Source organism: Punica granatum, chromosome 5 (assembly GCF_007655135.1).
Source record: "Punica granatum isolate Tunisia-2019 chromosome 5, ASM765513v2, whole genome shotgun sequence".
Lineage (NCBI taxonomy): Eukaryota > Viridiplantae > Streptophyta > Magnoliopsida > Myrtales > Lythraceae > Punica > Punica granatum.
The window spans coordinates 14,962,658-14,985,414 of record NC_045131.1 but is presented as its reverse complement, the minus strand read 5'-3'; the positions used below and the strand labels follow the sequence as shown (position 1 = coordinate 14,985,414).

General features: G+C 38.0%; 2 long non-coding RNA genes across 2 annotated transcripts; both read left to right on the top strand.

Annotated features, from left to right (window-relative positions):
* Positions 1 to 4,630: 4,630 nt before the first annotated feature.
* On the top strand, positions 4,631 to 5,382 carry LOC116208839. Its single transcript, XR_004157134.1, has 2 exons — positions 4,631 to 4,738; positions 5,054 to 5,382. It is a non-coding gene; the product is annotated as an uncharacterized LOC116208839 (long non-coding RNA).
* Positions 5,383 to 10,694: 5,312 nt separating this feature from the next.
* LOC116207085 lies at positions 10,695 to 11,509 on the top strand. The gene is made up of 2 exons (XR_004156855.1): positions 10,695 to 10,847; positions 11,209 to 11,509. It is a non-coding gene; the product is annotated as an uncharacterized LOC116207085 (long non-coding RNA).
* Positions 11,510 to 22,757: the final 11,248 nt, after the last annotated feature.

Sequence of the window (22,757 nt, the reverse complement as noted above, 5' to 3'; positions counted from 1 at the left end):
ATCTAATTATTGAATATATAAGGGTAATGTAAACATTTATTATGCTAAAATCGATAGTTTTTTTAGGCAAGTCGATAATTAAAAATTTTTATGTTATTCTGCACGCAGTGCGGATATATCTCTACAAAATAAAGCTAGAGTTGTGCATATACATACACATATATATATACACACGTGTACATGAATGTAATTATATTGTTAGGGTATTTGCTAATATAATTCTGCGTTATTGTGACACGAGTTTCCCCACCGTTGGATACACGTGGATCCCGCGACCCACTATATCATCCACCAATGGAGAGACTCCGCATCACGATGATGCAGTCATATTAGAATCTCTCGTTTTGTTATTGTCACTACAAAAGATTGGGTATAGGTCGACGCTTTCTTGGCCTTTTGCCAACGTAAAAAAGTCGACTTAGACCCTCTCGACATTTTCACAAACGTTAGGATTGACCTAGTCGACATAGGGTTCCTGACGTTTTTCAAAAAAGTTGGTAAAACACCCTCCTAGGTCGACGTTTCAAAAATGTCAGTTAAACTCTAAGTCTAGGCCGACGCTTTGTTGCTTGGACCAAAAATTGTGTTTAAGCCGACATTTTTTTTTTTGCATCAGCCAAAACCGAGCCTAGGCCAATGTTCTTGGCATCGGCCAAAACCATTCCTAGGCCCATGCAAAAAATGTTGTCCTAAACAGGCTAAGGTCGATGCAAAAAAATTTGGCATAGATCATTTTATTTTATTTTTTTTAAAAAAAAGACAAAGGTTGTCACCAAATTTGACAACATATTCTTAGTTGTCAAATTTGTTGACAGCCTATTGTCAACATTTGATACTTAAAGAGATTAACTATTGCTGATTGATATCAAATAAATTACAAAACTCCCGATTACACTCAAGTATAACTCGTAATCATCAGAAAATATGACAAAAAAAGAATCAAATACAATGATAATAAATCATCTCCAGAACAAAAGAAGGAAAACCCATCATCTCGAAATGCTTCAACCACGCTTGGTGGCTAGCTTTGACCGATTGAGAGATGGTAAGGTACAACAGAAAGCAGTAGCAAGCAACAGCAACGGCATCAGTAGCGGTGGTAGGCGTGAGCAGTAGTAGCGGCGAGGCAAAGGAACGAAAGGAGCAACGGGAGGAGAAGGTAGTGGTGGAGGAGAACGATGGTGAGGGAAAGGATGGTCGAGGAAATAGAAGAGGAGCCGGTGTGAAGGTGATGATGGAGGAGGATGAGGATAGGGGAGAAGAGGAGATGGAAAACGATGGTGGAAGATGAGGAGTAGAGGAGGGAGAAAGGCTATAGAGGTGATGTGGTGGCGTGAAGGATGTGATAATGAAGAAGGCAGAAGAAGGAAAGAGGAGGAAAGGCAGAGGATGTGTCGACATATTTTTCAGGAAAGAGGGGCAACTAAGAAGAAGAAGAAGAAGGGAGGGAGGGAGAGAGGGTTGTAAAAATTTTGAATTTTAAAATTTTCAAGGGCTAGGTGGAAAATTTCTCACTCAGCCTTTGAATTTTTTTTAAAGGCTGACGCGTTTGAAACGTTGGCTTAAACAGATTTGGTTGACGTTTTGAAAAGCGTCGGCCCAAACAACCTTGAGCCAACGTTCGAAGCATTGCCCCATGTCGATCATCTCAGGTGAAAACTCGTTGTCATATCTGTTGACAACATGTTGTCACCTGAAATCTACATGGGCCAACGCTTTAAATATCAGCCCAAGGTTGTCTAGTCCGAGACAACAGATTGGACAATGTATTATCCTATCTGTTGTTATGTATGAAAATCAAGCTTCTGAGGGCTCTTGTTCTAAAATTATTGCATAATCATATGGAACTCATCATTAAGTTTTTAGGGCCTTGTTTCCTAAATTATTAGAAGGGATGTTACTATCATGATTTTTAATTAAATAAAAGTATATCGTAACCTGAAAGAATAACTAATGCGGATATTCCCCACGATTCGGAACAAAAGAGATCCTGGATTCTAATCTTACTGGTAATAGTTTTGTGCGTCACGTATTCTCCTCCTCCATTTGTTTGCATTAATTATAAATATATATACATTGCGCGGATTTAATATCATAAATTAAGGATTGACTCGTAAGAACACTACATAAGCTTTTCAATTGAAACCAAATTGTGTGTTTAAGTCCTTATCACGAAACCAAATTGTGTGTTTCAAGTAAGGTATGAATACAATACACACTTTCAAATGTTTAATAGATCTCTTATAATATATGGTCATGTTTGTGAGGATGTTTCTTTCGGTTTCGAAGAAATCTAGACCACAAGGAATTTAAAAGTTGTTTTATATGATCGAATGCAGCTAATTATTTGGATCTTTTTAACTTTAAGTGTGATCTAGTCAAACTTGGGTGAAATCAGTCTCTTCCAACTCAATTCCATTATTGACAATTGGATTTCGATTAGCTTTACACTTTCCAAGTTCATGTGAAACAATTATCTTCTTTCATGCAATTAATCATGAAAGAACAATGATGTGTTGAGTTATGTCTTGAATTATCTCGATCAAAGCAGACATGTACCAAGTTTTCATATGGAAAGTGGGAAGGTAATTACAAATGTCAGAAAATTCATTGTTTTGGAATAATTTTTTAAAATATTGCACCACATTTTATTTCTTGGTAAGATAGTAAATTGTTATCTTGATAAACAACCACCGTGAGTATGCATAACAATGTCTTCTTGACTAGGCCTCTCGGAGATTGTACTCTAATAGCTGAAATTGTGATCCCATAAAAGGCTCAAAGCCATATAGTTTTCTAAGTAAAGCATATTCAAAATTTATTTGAAAGATTTTTCGTAAGTAAATCTGTCTATTTATTAAAGAGCGTCTGTAAATTTAGGTCGATTGATAACTATTGAAGACCATCTTAAACATAATGTTAAAAGATTTATTTAATCAATATCATCCTCGATAACATCTTATGTTATATGAAAACGTATTTTTATAAGAAAATAACATGTTGCCCTGCCTATTATGAGCCACGAATACCAATGACAACAAATTGCATAATAAGGTGAAAACGTGTTACTTCTTACACTTTTGCACTTTGACAACACTTTTGATGACATCCAGTGACGAAATAACAATATGTTTTCAAACTTTAACAACATCCATGACAAATGTTGACGTTTGAAAAGTTGGGAAAAGGTAGGCATAGGGTTACATTAGCCGACTTTTTTTGTGTCGGCTAAGCTTAAAAATGTCAGCGTATGGTTAACTTTAGCTAACATTTTCGAAAATTTTAGCAAGGGTCCCAGAGGCTCGCCCTGGGCTCACGATGGCAGGGCGACCACGAGACGAGGTCCTCGAGCCCACAGGCGAGGCTCTTCGAGGCCTTTGAAACTTTCAAAGGCTCAGACCCTTGCGCCTTCGAGACCTCCGCTCCATCTCCTATCTCCCGTCTAGACCTACAAGTGTGGCTTTGACCCTTGGGCTTGGTTCGCAAGGGCTGGGCGAAGCCACCCGTGGTGTTCATGAGCCTCGTGGCTGCCGGAGCCATGGCATCTAGAATTGAAGAAGATGAACTATGAAATTTTTTTAATTAAATTTTTTTATTTTAAAAATAGACGGTATTTTAGTCTTGTCACAATTATCTGATTTCATTTCGCTCTAATTTCAAAGCACAACCAAACAAAAGTTATGAATCAAAATTTCAATTCTTGTCATTCAAATTTTCTCCACTTTTCAATTCTAAGTTTTGTTAATTTCATTCCAGTGAACCAAACTTTAGGTTAAATTGTGTATAGATCAGCATGATCAGTAATTAAGACAATGCCCTCAGACAGCACAGCCTCAACCTTAGCTGTGCCTTAATTGAATAATAACAACGCAACATGCATGATATCCATAGGAAAATCTGCATGAAATTTAAATTAATTCAATCACGTGCTTAAAAAAGAGCGGAACCAAATGTATGGCAGTGATAATTTGCTGTCGCAATGATGATCAGTTAGGATAAAATCTATATCTATAAACGCATAAAAAAAATGACAGGCTTTTCTATCTTTCAGCCTTAACAAGGTCGGGCTGGAGAAGAGGACCGAGAGGTGGGAAGGGGGTATGACCGCATGAAAACGTCTGCCCCCTCAAATCCTCCTATCGATTCATTCTATCCTCTACGCCATCGATCGAATATCATGTAAGTTAAACAACTTGCCGTTTCCGCTAATCAGAACAATAATAATAACCAAGATTTTAATTTTCACGCTATAATAAACTTTACACTACATGACAAATTGGCATGGATATTGCAGTACGAGATTTGTCGTGCCCGCTGACTAGGGAGCACCGATCAAGCAATGGAGAAGAGGCAACCGTACCTAACAGTAATCTCCTTCCGACCATGCGCTTCACGAGAACAAGGGTGTAATGCAGAAGAACATGATTCCATTTAACAATTAAGAGATTATGGGTTTAATTTTATGATGAGATTATTTGTATTTTTTATTAGTTATTAATACTTTATTTCATTGTATTAGACCTACGAATGTCCCTCGATAAAATATCAAATGTAGTATCGTGCATGGGTGTCACCTCAATTATTGAACTCTCTCCCCTATTCTATAAATACCAACAATCACCGCTCAAGAGGAGCCAAACCACATCCATTTCGTTAAGGAAGAGGGCAACAGAAGCGAGAGAGAGAAAGAGAGCAGCATCAGATTGAGTTTCAATCATGCAAAGCTCCACCCCTCATGGTAAGCCCTTTCCGCCCGATTCTTATTAGCACCGTTTTATATGGCTATTGAGATTTAGAAGTTTCACACCAAAATGTACGTGCACCTAGACTGTATATATGACCAAGCTAGCTTGGCCTTCAAGCCCATAGTTAGCAAAAGGTAAGATTTTATTGTATCAAACAACTTATGGCACGCCTGGGAAATTATCTTGTCTCTAAGTTGTAATGATGAGTTGTATTAATTTGTTATTGTGCTTGACCGTCGAATAGAAACTTTCCTCTGCTCTCCATCTATTTGATTACAATAATAATGATCCATTACAATTTTTAACAGGGAAGACCTCTTGACCATAATTAGTAAGAAAGTAGGGAGAGGCTGCAGTGGAATAATAAAGAGTGAGAATCCAAACCTGAACACAGTCACAGTCAAGGAGGACAGACCCGCCACCAGAGACTATCGCGCCCACCGTGTCCGTGTTGTGGTAAATGACTCCGACATCTTCACCGAGGTCCCCACGGTTGGCTAATCAATGGTGTTAGCAAAAAAGATAATATGAATAAGCTCCTTATATGAGGAGCCCCTCTTGAATGTGCAGATGAAATAAAAGATGTTTACTTCCACTTTTGTCTTAACCTAGTTACCATATCTATATGTTTTAACTATATATGACGTGGCAATGATAAATATATCTATACTTACAATAGAAAGTGTACAGCTCCTCAAAAGCGTTTTCGCACTTCCCGGTAGGGGTGTGCACATATATCGAGTATACCCGGAATCGATTGGAATTTATCCGTTAGGGTAAGGTTCGAGTAACTCGTATTGAAAATAAGGTAGGTTCCGGGTATTAAAATCAGGAACCGGTGAAAATCGATTCTGATTCCAGTTCCTGCCTATAAGGTACCCGGAACGGGTTATTTATTAAAAAAAAAGATGAAAGAGTAAAGTTATTGTCTCCTCTAATGAGTCAGAACATAAGCATTTTATTATGTGAGATCATATTATGGATATTTAATTTTGTCGATGGATTGATGAGACATTTTTTTTTATCATTGTGGATTAATCTAAATTTTATTGATATTCTATTTGGCGTAATTATTGATTATGTATGTGATATTTTTTATTTTATTTAGCGAGAGAAAAAAAAATTATAAGTTCCAACAGGATACTCGGAACCTGTGGTATAATACAGATTCCAGTTCCAAGATTCAACATGGTAGGATCAAGTTCCAAAATCTTGGAACTTATCCCTTATAGGGTAGAGTCCGGGTATTGTGAAAAATACAGGGTTCCCGGAACCGATCACCCCTACTTTCCGGTACTAATTGTACCCTTCAGATTTCTAAGAACAATCCAACCCGTTCGACCTCAAAAGTTTCCTGCCAGCACACAAACGGCATACAGTCTTACCCATAACAATGGTCACCATCACCATTAGCTATGTTATGTATACATGGCCGTCTCGGTCCGCTTCCAGACCTACCTAGACAATGATGCTGCAAATTCCAATCAACAGTCGGATGCTTTGTTCCGCTAATTCCGCCCCTCAACCTTCACAGAACATTTCCAATATGACAAATTCTCTATCTTGACCAACATATCGTCGTATAAAAATGCCAATGAACGGGCAATATCTTTTGGCATATTTTCTTTCAATACTATGTCCGCTCTTTGAGAAAATTTTAGAATATTCCGATTCAGTCATAAATGTATTGATATGATCTACAAATACATTTAGGACCGTTTGGATTCAGAGTTAAAGTTACTTTAATTTTGATTTTGATTTTGATTGTGGAAAAGGACAAATGAGATGTGATTATAAATTTGATTTGGGAAACGTAAGTTTTTGTTGTGTAGTGTGTTGAGTTAAAGTTAAAGTTAAAATTTTTGAATTGGAAAATGTGCATTTTTGTTGTGTAATGTGTTGAGTTAAAGTTAAAGTTAAAGTTAAAATCAAGTAACTCTCAATCCAAACGAGGCATTAAAATCTGATTATTGTAAAGTTTTAGAGAGCAAGTGCGCCGTTTAGTTTTTACAAAGTGAGTATCGTTTTCTTTCTTCTATGACAAATATATAAGATCAAATAAGTGAAATAGCTACCATCGGTAAACTAAAATACTTGGGGTAGTTGTGGTGCCACTTCCCTTCCCTTCCCCAAATACTCCTCGTTCAAATAGAAGCTGAATCAAAGAGACTCGTGATCCCGTCAAAAGACATCACAATGGCCGTCAAAAAATTCATTATTTTGGAATGATTTTTCAAAATATTGTACCACATTTTATTTCTTAATAAAATAGTAAATTGTTATTTTGATAAACAGCCACTGTGAGTATGCACAACAATGTCTTCTTCACCGGACCTCGCGGAGCTTGTACTCCAATAGCTAAAATTGTAATTCTATAAAAGGCTCGAAGCCATATAATTTTCTCTCTTTTTTTTTCGATGAATAAGCCATATAGTTTTCTCAGTAAAGCATATTGATTCTTCGTAAGTAAATCTGTCTTTTGATAAATAGCGGCTGTGATTTAGGTCAATCAATAATTATTGAAAACAATCGTAAATTTAATGTCAAAGGATTTCTTTAATCAATATCATCCTCGATAACATCTTATATTATATCAAAACATATTTTTACAAGAAAATAATAATTTGCCCTTTTTATTATGAGTCACGAATATCAATGACAATAAACCATACAATAAGGTGACAACGTATTACTTCTTACGCTATTGCACTTTGACAACACTTTTTGGCAACATCCAGTGGCGAAATAATAATATGTTGTCGGACTTTAACAACATCAATGACAAAGACCGACGTTTGAAAACTTGTAAAAACGTCGGCATAGGGCAAACATTAACTGACCTTTTTTCTATTTGTGGCGTTGGCTGAGCGTGAAAACGTCTGCATACAATTATTATTAGCAGACGTTTTCCAAAATGTTGGCTAAAAAGTGGTCAATCCTGATGTTTTGCATCTCATCGGGCCAAAAACGTCGGGCTAGGCTCGTTTTTTGGTAGCATGTGCTACATCATGCAGTACATCATCAATGCCTAATTAATTGGGAGACGTTTGGTTCCGGGGAATAGCAGAGAGTCGGAATGCCCATTCAGGGCCGGTTCCCATTCCCGTGTTCCTCGGTGCGAATGGGGCTGCAATCGAGATTCCAAAAGAATCCTAATTCCGTACAGACGGAGAATTGGGACTCCCCCAGTCTGATCAGATTTGCAATTCTGACCCATTAAGAATTGGGTCTTTGTTTTATTTACGCAATTACCACTGCCCGTCGACACCCCTTGTCACCGTCGCCGCCACCGCACAATCTCCACCACCGACCATCGGACCTCCCTCTTCCGACTGTTCTTGGCATTACGAGGCCATATGGCCTCGCTGTGGCCAAATCTCATCAAAAAGCGTGAGTTTCAATCGATTGGAGGTCGGCCCGAAACCCAAACCTCGCAACCCTTACTAGGGGGAGGCTCAACGAGGGTCCTGGATGCTCGGCCTGGGCTCGCTATGGTAGGGCGACCACGGGACGAGGTCCTCGAGCCCACGGGACGAGGTCCTCGAGCCCACGGGCGAGGCTCTTCGAGACATTTGAAACTTTCAAAGGCTCAGACCCTTGGACCTTGGAGACCTCCGCTCCATCTCCTGTCTCCCGTCAAGACCTACAGATGTGGCTCGGACCCTTAGGCTTGGTTCGCGAGGGCTGGATCGAAGCCACCCGTGGTGTTCGTAAGCCTCGTGGCTGCCGGAGCCATGGCATCTGGAATTTGACAGTGCACTGAACACTGAATTTTTTTTATTTAATATTTTTATTTTTAAAAATAAAAGACATTTTAATCTAGTCACAATTATCTGATTTCATTCCATTCTAATTCCGAAACGCAATCAAACAAAGGTTTTTAATCAAAATTTCAGTTCTCATTATTTAAATTTCCTTCACTTTTCAATTTTAATCTCTCTCAATTTCATTTCAGCGAACCAAATGTCACATTATACTGTGTATAGATCATCATGATCGGTATTAAGACATTGCCCTCAGACAGCACAGCCCCAGCCTCAGCTGTGCCTTAATTGAATAATAACAACGCAACATGCATGATATCCATAGAAAAATCTGCATGAAATTTAAATTAATTCAATCACGTGCTTAAAAAAAAGCGGAACCAAATGTATGGCAGTGATAATTTGCTGTCGCAATGATGATCAGTTAGGATAAAATCTATATCTATAAACACATAAAAAAATGACAGGCTTTTCTATCTTTCAGCCTCAGCAAGGTTCGCTAAGCTCTCGCTTTCAAAGCGAGATGGAAAAAAATAAAGTTTTCCAAGAAAGAAAATGAAAAGGTTAAAAAAAAGATATATTTACTCTTTTAAAAACTATTTGCTTTGAATTGAATAATATTATATAACTAAGTAATTTCATCGTACTTTTTTTTCGATTATAATGAAGGCTTATTGATCTTGTTATCTCACATGCTAAACCAAATAAGCAAATAAATTTTATGTTTACTAATTTTATCAAAATTGATTTTTATAAGAAGAATGTTAAAATTATTTTCTGTTTCAATGATAAATTTTTCTAAAACAAATTAATCCATTCTGCAATATTAGTTTTTAAAATTCTTTAAATTCAACTTTGTTTCCTGCATAAAATTTTATTAGATTAAATAAATGTTTACATTTTATTGAATATACAAACGCTTAATGCTTTATGATCGTAGTTTTATCAAATAAAATCAAATAGACTCATACTGGAGGTTCGCTCAGAGGTAGTTTGTGGTCTGGTTTTTACTCGGAATCCGTGTGCTCCCTACTTGTCAATATTAGTTAATCCTATCGGTGAGATACTGACCAAGGGATTATGCGGATCAATTGGCACTGAGAGCTTTGCATATGTCTTTAGGTTCTCATTTGTGTCAGCCCCCACCAACTGATCAATTAAGAGCACTATTATTTGGCGATACCATTAGGGTCATTGTACTCCGCCTTTGAATTTCTTAATTTTCTTTTAATTTTATGGGTTTAGGCCCAGTTTTACCAATAAAAAAAATAATCAGATGCTTGACTTTTTAGATCATCAAATTAAAATTGTGTACTGAAAAATTAATATCAATAATTCAAGCGGTACAACGTTTATTTCCCCTAAATAAAGTCGCGAGTTCGAATTTTGTGAATAAAGAAAATCAACATTGAAAGAAGTTTATCCTGTGGCGGGCCGATCAGCAAAAATCAAATTTATTAGGGTGCACATCAAAAAATTTATGTTAAAAATTAAATTACTAGCGGACTTTTGCTAATGTTCTCTCAAATAAGGGATTTTTTTTTATAGTGATTAATTGTCGCCGTGACAATGGATACTTCATGTTGAAAGGTATAGGATCACGTCAAATAAAACGAATGGATTACAAAATTACTCATTTGTATAATAATTCAAATTCTGGGGAAAGGACCGAGAGGTGGGAAGGGGGCATGACCGTATGAGAACGTCTGCCCCCTCAAATCCTCCGCTCAATTCATTCTTGCCTCCACGCCATCGAGCGAATATCATGTCAGTTAAACGACTTGCCGTTTCCTCTAGTTAGAACAATAAAAATAACAAAGATTTTACAATTTTCACGCTATAATAAACTTTACATTACATGACAAATTGGCATGGATATTTGCAGTACGAGATTTGTCGTGTCCGCTGACTAGGAAGCACCGACCAAGCAATGGAGAAGAGGCAACTGTACCTAACAGTCATCTCCTTCCGACCATGCGCTTTTGGACAAAGACTCGGGAATAAGGGTGTACTACAGAAGAACACGATTTCATCTATTAATTGAAAGGTTATGAGTTCAATTTTTATGGTGAAACTATTTGTATTTTTTTATTAGTTATTAATACTTTATTTTATTATATTAGACGTACGAATGTCCCTCGATAAAATATCAAATGTAGTATTGTGCATGGGTGTCACCTCAATTATTGAACTCTCTCCCCTCTTCTATAAATACCTACAATCACCTCTAAAGAGCAGCCAAACCACATCCATTTCATTAAGAAAGAGGGCAACAGAAGAGAGAGAGAGAGAGCAGCATCAGATTGAGTTTCAATCATGCAAAGCTCCACCCTTCATGGTAAGCCCTTTACGCGTAATTCTCACTAGCACCGTTTTAGATGACTATTAAGATTTAAAAGTTTCTCACCAAAATGTACGTGCACCTAAACGGTATGAATGACCAAGCTAGCTTGGCCTTCGAGACCATAGTTAGCGAAAGGTAAGATTTTACTATATCAAACAACTTATGGCATGCCTAGGTTCGTAAATTATCTTGTCTCTAAGATTTTAATGATGAGTTGTCCTAATTTGTTATCGTGCTTGACCGTCGGATAAAAACTTTCCTAATTTGTTATCGTGCTTGACCGTCGGATAAAAGCTTTCCTTTGCTCTCCAATCTATCTGATTACAATAATAATGACCATTACAATTTTTAACAGGAAAGACCTCCTGGCCAGAGTTAGTAGGAAAGAAGGGAGAGGCTGCAATGGCATCAATAAAAAGTGAGAATCCAAACCTGAACGCGTTCACAATTAAGGAGGGCACTCCCGTCACCAGAGACTATCGCGTTGACCGTGTCCGTGTTTGGGTCGATGACTCCGACCTAGTCACCAGAGTCCCCACGGTGGGCTAATCAATGGTGTTACCAAATAAAATAATATGAATAAGCTCCTTATATGAGGAGCCCCCTCTTGAATGTGCAGATGAAATAAAAGCTGTTTACTTCCACTTTTGTCTTAATCTAGTTACCATGTCTATATGTTTTAACTATATATAACGTGGCAACGATAAATATATCCATACTCATACACTTCAGCTCCTCAAAAGCGTTTTCTCACTTCCGGGTATTAAATTGTACCCTTCAGATTTCTAAGAACAATCCCACCTGTTCAATCCCAAAAGTTCCCTGCGCGCGTTGTGCCTAATCCGCTTAGACGATTATGCTGTGAATTCCAATCAATAGTCAGATACTTTGTTCGGCTAATTCTGCCCCTCAACAGTCACGGAACATTTCCAATATCACAAATTCTCTATCCGGACCAGCATGTCGTCGCATAAAAATGTCAATGAATGGGCTATTTCTTTTGGCGTATTTTCTTTCATATCTTTGTCCGCTCTTTGAGAAAATTATGGAATATCTCGATTCAATCATAAAAGTATTGATATGATCTACAAATACATTTAAAATCGATTATTGTAAAGTTTTTGAGAGCAAGTGCGCCGTCTACTTTTTACAAAGTGAGTATCTTTTTTCGCTAAATTTTTACAAAGTGAGTATCGTTTTCTTTCTTCTATGACAAATATATAAGATCAAATAAATGAAATAGCTACCATCGGCAAACTAAAATATTTGGTATAGTGAGGAAGTGTCTTCGTGCAGTGACACAATGCGTCGTTCGAAAATCAAAATGTTCTGAATTTAATTCCCGCTAGTGGAATTTATGTGTCCCTTCATTTAACTTTATTTCTTTTTATTGTACTAGATTTATTTGTATCTTTTTTATTATCGAAAAAAATATATATTTGGTGTAGTTGTGGTGCCACTTCCCTTCCCTTCCCCTACTACCCCTCGTTCAAATAGAATCTGAATCAAAGAGACTCGTGATCCCATCAAAAGACATCATAATGTCTGTGATGCTGCCGTGCACGTTGGTCTCTATTTCATTCTTTTTATCCTTTTTGTATTTATTTTTCAAAATTGTCCAACGAGCTTTCACAATATCTTCTTTTGAGCCCCTTCCTTACTTCAAGATTCCTCGTTTGTTTCTTCCCTTTGATATATGTCCTCTAAAATGATTCGAAAAATCATATCCAATTTGTTTTGTAAATTATTAAACCATGACAATTTCAACGTCATCTTTCATATTTTTGCATAACAATATCATTGAGAATATCTTTTTTAAAAAAGAAATCGCCTAATTAATAAGATAGATACATACCATACCATTTTTCACAACTCTCATCAGAGAAAAAAACAAAAGCTCCTTTTATTTTTTAAATAATTCTTGACGAAAATACAAGATAATTTCGTGTCATATGAAATATGTCATTGGATAAATATGATTAATTATATGATTTATAAAAATAAGTATATGTATTAAAATTTATCAAATTTAAAAACTTCATTTTTTTTCTAACCTAACATAATTATTTAGACTTTTGGAGTTAAAACATGCATTATTTAAAATCAAATATATTATAATGACAAGATGATTTGAGTTAAAGAGTTTCTAATATGAATTAATAAAATGGTTCTTTCCTTCTTTTTGTATGATAATGCACAGTATGGGACTCTTCCCTAATCTCTACAATTCACTGTGTCCCTCGATCTCATGGGACTTGTAAGTATGCCATTCAGACCATGCAAATATTGGATTGATAAAATCACCTTTCTTTTGATTAATAAAATGGGAAAATTCGTTGGAATCATGATTGCCCAAAATTGGCATTAATCTACATATTTTTAATATATAGTCGAATTTTCAAAATGGATGAAAAAAGTATCATACCACTGACCAAACGACGTCTTCCGACCCACAACAGCCCGCGGAGTTCGGACCTAGTACTTACTTTATACTGTGTACAGATCATCGTGGTTAGAAGTTACTTCAGATAGCACAGCCTCAAACGTCAACTGTGCCTTATTTGAATAACAACGTAACTTGCATGACATCCATAGAAAAATCAGCATGTGCTTAAAGAGGACAGATACCAAGGGCACGTTTGGTTCGCAGGATTAGAATAGACAGGAAATAGAATAGATAGGGATTAGAATAGACAGGGAATATAATGGAAATTCTGATGAAATTTTTGTGTTTGGTTGGAGGGAATAGACAGGGAATATAATTATAATTCTGATGTTTGGTTGGGTTGAATAAGGAATAGAAAGAACAGGAATAGGATAAAAAGGCAGAAAAGCCCTTCATATAAATATAATGGGTTTTATAAGATAAATAGATAACTTTAATGACAATTTTTATAATTAATAAAAAATAAAAATTTTAAAAATATAAAGAAAGGTAATTCTAAAAATTAAAAAATTAAATTAAATTACTAAAAATTGTGTTTATTAATAAAATTAATTATTTTAATAATGTAATAAGCATAATTATCTATTTTTTATAATAAAAAAATATAAACATAGTTTACATATGCTAATATTAGAATGTCGAAAGACCAGTTTACATATCATCCTCCAACTTGCAGGCCTCACTATATAGACGATTAATTTATTATTCACGTAATACCCGATTTAAAATGAACTTTTATGCTGTCTTAACCAAAAGAAATTGCATCGGTTGTAGTTAAGTCCAATAGTTTTGATAATCAACAACTTCTGCGGTGCAATTTCGATTTGTATTCGGGCGGGTGTGAATTTCGAAATGAGCTAAACATCCATACATAATTAAACATAATTTAAACAAATAAAAAAAAAAGCGACCTTAATCCAATCTAAGCAGAATTAGTTGATAATCGTTGATGATGATCATGACCCATCCGCGACAGAACTGTTCTTCAACTTCAAAATACGAAGATCTCCAATTTTTCGAAGGCGCTCTTAGCGGCCCTGTTGATCGCAATCTCCTTCTTGGGCCGATACTCGCCACTCCCGACGAGCTCGTCGTCTACATAGACGTAGAAGGCGGTGCTCGATTCGCAAGGAAATCCTGCACCATTTCCAAGCGATATTCTGGCAACTGAGACTAATCCCATTCGGATTTAAAATCTTCAATATTGTAGTTTTTCACATGCTAATCTTTTTTTAAATCCATTTTTCACAATTCCTTAATGAGAATTTATTTGTAACTCTATTTTCACGTTAAGAATTGAAAAATAAAACGATTATCGATCAAAGTTACTTTGTTCGAATTTCGTAGATTTTCCGGAGAAGAACATCGTTAAACCAGCACAAGTTTCGCTCTTTGGACCAACAAATTTCGTAATCAAATGCTCAAGGCAGAATGTGATAAGAACAAAGATAAGAAATGTTACACTTGACTTGACAATTAACATATACAGTACAGCATTCATCCCAAAACAAAGGGACATACGTAGTACATAATCTAATGTTTGGCTTAGGACCATATAATGCAGCTAATTCTAATAATATTCCCATCAAACTTCTTAATATAGTACACATTTGAATACACACAGTTAGAGCAACGACTTTCCTCTTCTTGCTCTTACTCTGCAAACTCAAGCGATCCATAACTGCAAAATGGATTCAAAATATATTATAGTGAAGTAGTCGATTTTATTTGCATTATCAAGCAAGAACTACAGTAGGCCAAAGGCTATAATAACTGTTAACCCTATACAGGAAGCACCTCAGTCACAACCCATCTATTTTCAAATTAACTTTGTCAGATAAAACTTTAACATAACAAGCACTTCACTGCTCTAAAACTTTAACATAACAAGCACTTCACTTTAACATAACCTCAGTCAATAATTGTTTCTTTTTTTTTCTAAAGACTGAACAATTGTATTGGAGAAGACAAATTGTAATTAAGAACAGAACAAATAGACGAGCAAAGACAGTGAGGGCAAAAACTTGGACAATCGACTCCCAGAATACACAACCAAAGAACCCCAACAAGCACTTCACTCAAATTTCACATAAAGATCGAAATTCACGGTAAAAAAAAACATTAAACGATTCCAACCATCGATTGGTCAGGTACTTCACCATTCCTTCCATGGTTTTCAGAATCATGATTCGAATCGTAGAATCGTACGATTCTACGATTCAAAGAGGGCCATGCGATTCCGAGTCAGGGTGTTGAGTCGGAAAATGTACAATCGCATGTGAATCGGCTGTTGGATCGCGGAATCGTGGAATCGGGCCGATTCTGCGATTTCGGATTCAGCCCAGATTCACGTGAAGCCCAGGCCTGAGCCCCATAGGCCTTCTTTTTTTTTTCCCCTTCCCCTTCGTTTTCCCCTTCTTCTCCCGCGCTCACTTTCTCCTCTATTATGTGCCCTAGCCTCCCCATCTTCGACATTTCTGCTTTAATTTCTTCTTATTTTCTTCTTGTTCCGACGAGCTTGAAGCTCCGTGACCGTGGGTCCATGGTTCCAAGTCCGAATTCCGCTTCCACAGTGACCGACTCTGCTCTGCCTCTGCCCAGTGACCGACTCTGCTCTGCCTCTGCCGAGTCTACCCATTGACCGACTCTGCATCGACTGGCTTCGACGGTTCGACCGCTGTCACCAACTCACCGCCCAACGACATCACCTTCGTCGACGGCTCGACCCCCCAACAGTCTACAGCCTCCTCACGCGGTGTGAGTCACAGCAACGAGATTCTCCAGAATCTCCACGATGTGTGAATTTCTTGATTCTAATTTATTTATGAATTTATTGCTTCTAATTGATTTCTGAATCGGACTCAGAATCTTCATGGTTCCAGAGATAAATCAAATGATAACAGGCGATTTATCATTTATGTTTATCGGTAATCTGGTTGTCTTCATGGTTCCAATCTTCCCGATGAAATTGTGATTTCTGTTTCTGAATGATGGTTCCATATGAAATTGTGATTTCTGTTTCTGAATCTTGGTGATTTCAATTGAATCTTGTGCTGATGAATTTGTGCTAATTGTGCTGATTGCTGAAGAAATTGTGCTGATGAAATGAAAGTGCCCATTTGCCCTGTATGTAATAATGTTGATGTCTGATGGAATTGCTGATGTTATTGTACTGAAATTGTGCTAATTTTTTTCCCGCATTGTGCTATAATTTTCTATTGAGTTAGATTTGTTGAGTGAGTGATTATTGAGTTTGGAATCTTTGGATTGAACAGAGATGGCTTCTGCAAGTGGATTTGGGAGTGCATCGGCTAGTAATCCCGTAGAAGATGAGTTTGATATTTTGTATGATGATGATGAAGATTTGGATGAGATTTGATCTATTTGTTCATTTTATGTTATGAGTTATGACTTATGTTGTTAACTTTTTATTCCGGGAGTTTGAGTTATGATTTGAAATTTTGGACCTTGAATTTCGATAATTTGTAACGATATTTTGTGTTTTTATCATTTTATGACTTATTGTTGATTTGTTGGTTTTTAGTCTTTATTTGAATGAACAATGATTGATTTTTTTTGCTCAGGAAAGTATGTTACATATATATATATATGCTATTTTTTTAATTACAGGTAGAATCTTACGATTCACGATTCTACTACCCTCGACCGATTCTAGATAGAATCGCGATTCTGAAAACCTTGATTCCTTCCCCTGGCTATCAGATCAAATCCTCTAGGTTATCATTTTCTAGTCCTGAAACGAATATAATACATCCCTTCCACTACACTGCACCAACTGTAAAATGTTCAACAGACTTTGAAAATCTCCCGCACTAATCAAATTTGATTTTGTTGCCACAGAAAATGCAAATAACGAATATCTGCCGAAACAAAACCAAGAACCGAATATGTAGCTCCTCAGTCACACCAAGAACCACTGCTGAAAACACATAATTGAAAGCTGAAAGTAAAACCAACCACAAACTGAATATCTAGCACCTCAGTCACACCAGAATAGGCTTTACAAGCAAAGACAATCGGCATACCTCTGAGCTTCCGACGACCACAGAGCAAAGCGGAGCACCACGGCGACCTGCGAAGCGACACAGCGACACGGAGGGGAGCGGGAGAGGGAGAAGGGGACTCGGAGGTAGAAACCCTATCGCTTACGGGCTGATGAGAAGACCTGAGCTTTCACTTTTCCACCAGCCACCGCCGCTAGCGTCGAGTTCGCGAAGGCCAACAAAGAGGGAAGCGGCCAAGAGATGAAGACCCAGAGAGGGGAATCGAACCCTACTGCCTCTCCTCCGACTCAAGCTTAGTCGATAATGGGTGGAATAAAGGGGAATCAAACCCTACCTGCTTCGGCTCAAGGGAGGTCCGTGAGCTTCCGCCTCTCCTTCGACTCAATCCCACTGGCAATGAAGTGGCACCGCAACCATTTTCCTCTACGAGAAGGACGAATCGACAGAAATTTCTCGACGAATCGATGACGAAACGCAGTTGGAGCTCTGCTAGGGTTTACGATTTTCTTCCGAGAGGGAAATGTCGGGACGAGGTTGTCCGATCGCTGGAGTTCTGAGGCTTTTATGGGATGGCATGCATTGTAATTATTGAAAGAAGATGAGGGTATTTTTGTTCTTTCGCCTCCATTTCCGCATCCGGATATCCCAATCCGGACCGTGATGGGCGGCACCCGTATTCCGCATATAAACCGGATATGGATCCCGAGTCGGAATAGCTATTCCGCATTCCGTTGAACCAAACGACAGAAAACCTATTACGTACGGAATAGTTATTCCGTGCCCTACCTAATTCGGTGAACCAAACATGCCCCAAATGTATGACAGTGATAATTTACTGTCACAGTGTGACGATCAGTTACGATGAAATTTGCCTTTATAGAAAATGGCCGGCTTTCTATCTTTCGATCTCAACACAATTGGGCTGGACAGAGGTAATGTCCAATTTTTCACGTTCATGATCCGTCTAATGGCCGGGCTCAAATTAATTTTCAAGTGCAGATAGATGGAAAATAATAAAGTTTTTCGAGAATGAAAATGAAAAAGTAAACAAAAAAAAAACTACTCGACGGGTCTGCACGTAGTTAGAAATTTGTCATCGTAAATAAAATATAAGATTCAATAATCTCCGATTTTCTTGATTTTTTCCTTCTTTGTTGATCACCAAATTCATTGAGTTGATGTGAAAAAAGATAATGGTTGGATACTTCTCGCATATTGTTTTTTGTATATTTTCTTTAAAATCACTTAAGATTTTCTTTAAACTTTTAATACGAAATTGTAGAATAATCCGAAAGGTCGTATCAAGTATATCGCTTAGACCTCACACCACCTTTCGTAATATAGATACATTAATATATATTAATGAATTATGACATGTTATTACAATATTATGCCGAGTGTTCTTGGTCAATTTGTTAGCATATGAATAGTCACTCAATGTAATGCCTCCTCCGTCCTGCATGGCACGATTTGGTATTTCATCTTAACCTTTAATATTTATATAGATATAGACATAGATATAGATATAGATATAGATAGATTTTCGGGTGACTAGAAAAAGAATACATAATTTTCTGACAAATTGATGGGCCTAGGATCTTCCCAGGCCTGAGCAAATCTTGGTCAGGCTGAGCAGGCCACCTAGCCCATGCTGACCTGATCTATATTCAACCTCTTCTTTGTGATTGTCCAGTTGGGGTTGGAGTGATTCTGGCTCAACGTAGACACCCGATGCTGGGTTTGAATAACAATAGTTTGGTAGAAAAATAGTTACTTACATGATAACCGGGCATGGGCCAACCCCCGAGGAGTGTTCGGCTTCGGAATACGCATGAAAAAGAGTAGGCCATGCCCTCAGGTCTCAAATTGACCCAGAAGCCCATAATCCCAAATATTACCTCCTCCTACTTAATGCTACTCCCAAAAATGAAAAACAACAGGGAGCAATACAAAACATGGGTTATAAATCTAAAATTAGTTTTAGCCTTTTACTCTTTGATAATTCTACTATATGAGATATCAGACGTTCTTCGTGGCTAGGATAAGCTGGCCTCGGAGCGAAAGGTAGCATTAGTTAATAAGCTGAGACATCTCGTGATCTTACAAAAAAAAAAAACTCAACAATATTAATAAATTGAAAAAGAATAGTTAAAAAGGACAGGGAAATTTCACCAGCTGTGAGTATTTTTCTTTTTCCCAATATTATTTACTTTTTATTTTTTGCTTTTGAAGGGCAAGAGGAATTCGCATAAGTTTTCTATTTCGTTGATAATTTGAAATGTTCATATATCAATCCCAAAACTTTGGAGTGTCTACTAGTATGACATTTGAAAGAGGTCCATCAGAATGAGGGATGAGTACGTACAAGCAAAAAGCAAGCCTAGTCAAAATCAACACAAGCATACTTTAATGTATGGCGAAATATTTTGGTGATAAACAACATCAAAGTTGGGAAACCGATGAGGAAGACGTGATATATTCTTATAATAAAACCAAATCTAGCAGCTAATTGATAGAATGAAAGCGGTCATTGCGCAGCACTGGCTGGCGGAGTTCACTTATCTGGGTAGCATCGAGGTGTGAATTCCAGGAGTGGAGAAAAGAAATTTTCAAGGACGTTCTAACGAGCAAATTACAGGCGTACTGTAGAATATTGTGTGAGAAGTGAAAGGGGAGGCCCTTATGATTTCTATAGAGTATTTCAACGAAGACATTGGAGGAGCCTGAAATACTGAGAATCCTTAAATAAAGTCTCGAGTTCAAGTACTGTAAAATAGAGAAATTTCTTGATTTAGAGTGTTTTATTTCTTAGTAGGCCGACCTCGCTCAAACTAGATTAGTCGAGGCCCGTTGGATTACCGAAAACTGGGGTTCCCACAGAAAAGGCACAAGCAATGTCGGAATTTGAAGTCTTTCTGAAAAAGGCATGAGTATTTAGAAGGTTAAGCATCCGTTTGCGAGGAAGGGGCAATAACTGATAAGCCAATGCTCGGTAGAAGTGAGGGGTGGCTTGACTCGGAGCAGGCGAGAAAGGATGCAGGGGGCGAAACATATTGGGCGACTGAAAAGTAGTTCGGGCGGTAGTTAAGTTTTGTGGAATGATGAAGTCGTGGCCGAGTGACAGCCGAGAAGCGGTGGCTTATGGCGGTTGATACGGTGGTGGGAGGTATTCCGGGAAGGAGCTGATTGATACTGAGAAGAAGAGAGAGAGTCGAGAGAGAGAGTCCGGTCCGTTCGGGAGCCCAGCCCATATTAATGTAATTGATGGTTTTGGGAGCCCCGTCCGTATCAACTATGAATTTTTGTACTCGTAGGCCTTGTGAATCGCAGAGAGAAATGATTTGTTGCACAATTATTTTTTTGTTTCAAATTAAAAGAAAATAGAGGATAAGTAAAGGGATATTAGAAGTTTTGCCCTCGATAAATTAAATTTTAAAGTTCTTAATTTCAAACGATGGTATATGATATTGTCAGCACCCTATTTCGGTCTACCTGCTCCAAAACGACAAAATCGTCACTTTGTCACCCCGTATGAGGGAAGTATTTCTAGCAAATTGCTCGAGCATTCATGGCTTTTGAAAAAGTGACATTTTTCTAATTTAACATCAATTTTATAAAAATATTTTTACGGGTGTGTCTTTAAATTTCGTACACGTCGACGTCAATTTTTAAATCTGGAAAGAAAACTCAAGGCTCGAAAATATTTTATTGCATAATATTGATCCGTAAATTTTTTCTGAACACAATGCCGATCTCGGATCATTTTTTGGACATTCAATTACAAAGACAAAAATTTTGATTTCTACACTTGTTAAATTTTTTGAAATTAAAAAAAAAATCAGAAAATCAGAGTCGATCAGAATCGGTCAGAGCCGGTCTGACCGACTAATTTAAAAAAAAAAAAGGAAAGTCAAATTTTGACTTTCCTTGCCATCCCTTCCACCTAGTTTCTTTCGTTTCCTGTTCTTCTTCTTTCCTTTTGTTTTTTTTTTCTTTCCTTTCTTCTCAGGATCAAATCTGCCGATTTTTCTTTCCTTCTTTTGAAAGTTTCCGGTGAAAATTTCGCCTCATCTTCATTCCCTTTCCTTCTTCTTCCTCACGAAACCCTAGCCAAAGAGAAACAGATCCTCTCGGATCCGGAAAAAAAAAAAAAAAACTCCCTCAGCTCATCCTCTCGAATCGGAAAACTCCCACAACTCGGGCATTCCCTCGACTCTCCCTCAGCCCGCACGGAAAAAAAAAAAAAACCCACAGCTCGATTTCGGCGGTTTTTCCCTCAGCTTGTTCGGACGCTCCTCAGCTCCGACTCTCTTTCCCCTCTTTAACTCTCACGCTTCTCGGAACTCACTGCCCACGGCCGACTCCCCAGCTGAATCCTGCCCTTCCTCGGACCTCCCTGTCTTCCAGCTCGCGCCATTCCCCGACTCGACGATCGGACGACCTTCGACTCCAGCGACCGCCTTCCTCGCGCCAAGGGTCACGAGCGATCGTGTTACACCACCCAAGCCACCCAGACCACGTCGCCTCCCCTCGGTTCCATCATTTTGTTCTAATCGGATCGGTTTCCATTTTTCTTTCTCTCGGGTCGCACAGGCTACGCGCGTAAACGGCCAGAACGGACGCACGCCAGTCTGGCCCGTGTCCAGCAATCCAATAGCAGCCCAGTCTAGCAGCGGCCCAGCCCGCCAGCAGCAGCCCAGCCTGCGTTCAGCAGCGGCCCAGTCGTGTCGGCCCAGTCGGCCCAAACCAGTTTGGATCTCAGCCTAGTTCGGTCCAGCAGGCCCGTTCGGCCCAATCTAGCTCAGTCCACCCCCACCGGATCTCGGCCCGTCACGGCCCGGCCCAACTAGACCAGCATTTTTATCTTCTTTTTTTTTTTATTTACAGAATCGCCCCTCAACTTCCCGAACTAGGTAAATTCTTGATTTAGTGGCATGTTTAGGGCTCCATTTCTGAATATTAATATTTGCTTGGATGGATGTGACGTAAAATGAGTGTTCTTGGGTTGCGTGGGTGATCAAATTTGTCCCGAACTCGATTTTTACGAGCTTTCCATTTTGTCTCATTTCAGTCCTGAGGATGCATTTTTATTTTTTCAGATCTGCCCCGAATTTTAAAATTCTTTTCAGTCAATTCCCAGACATTTTTACCATTTGTTAATCAGTCCTTGAATTTTTCAGAATTTTCCAACCACTCCAAAGAACTTATCAAGTTGTTTCAGTTTAGTCCCGGAGCTATTTTCCACCCTTTTCAGATCTGCCCCGAATTTTAAAATTCGTTTCAGTCAAGTACCAGCCATTTTTACCTTCTTCCAATCAGTTCTTGAGTTTTCCAGAATTTTCCAACCACTCCAGGGAACTTTTCAAGTTGTTTCAGTTTAGTCCCGGGGCTATTTTCCACCCTTTTCAGATCTGCCCCTAATTTTAAAATTCC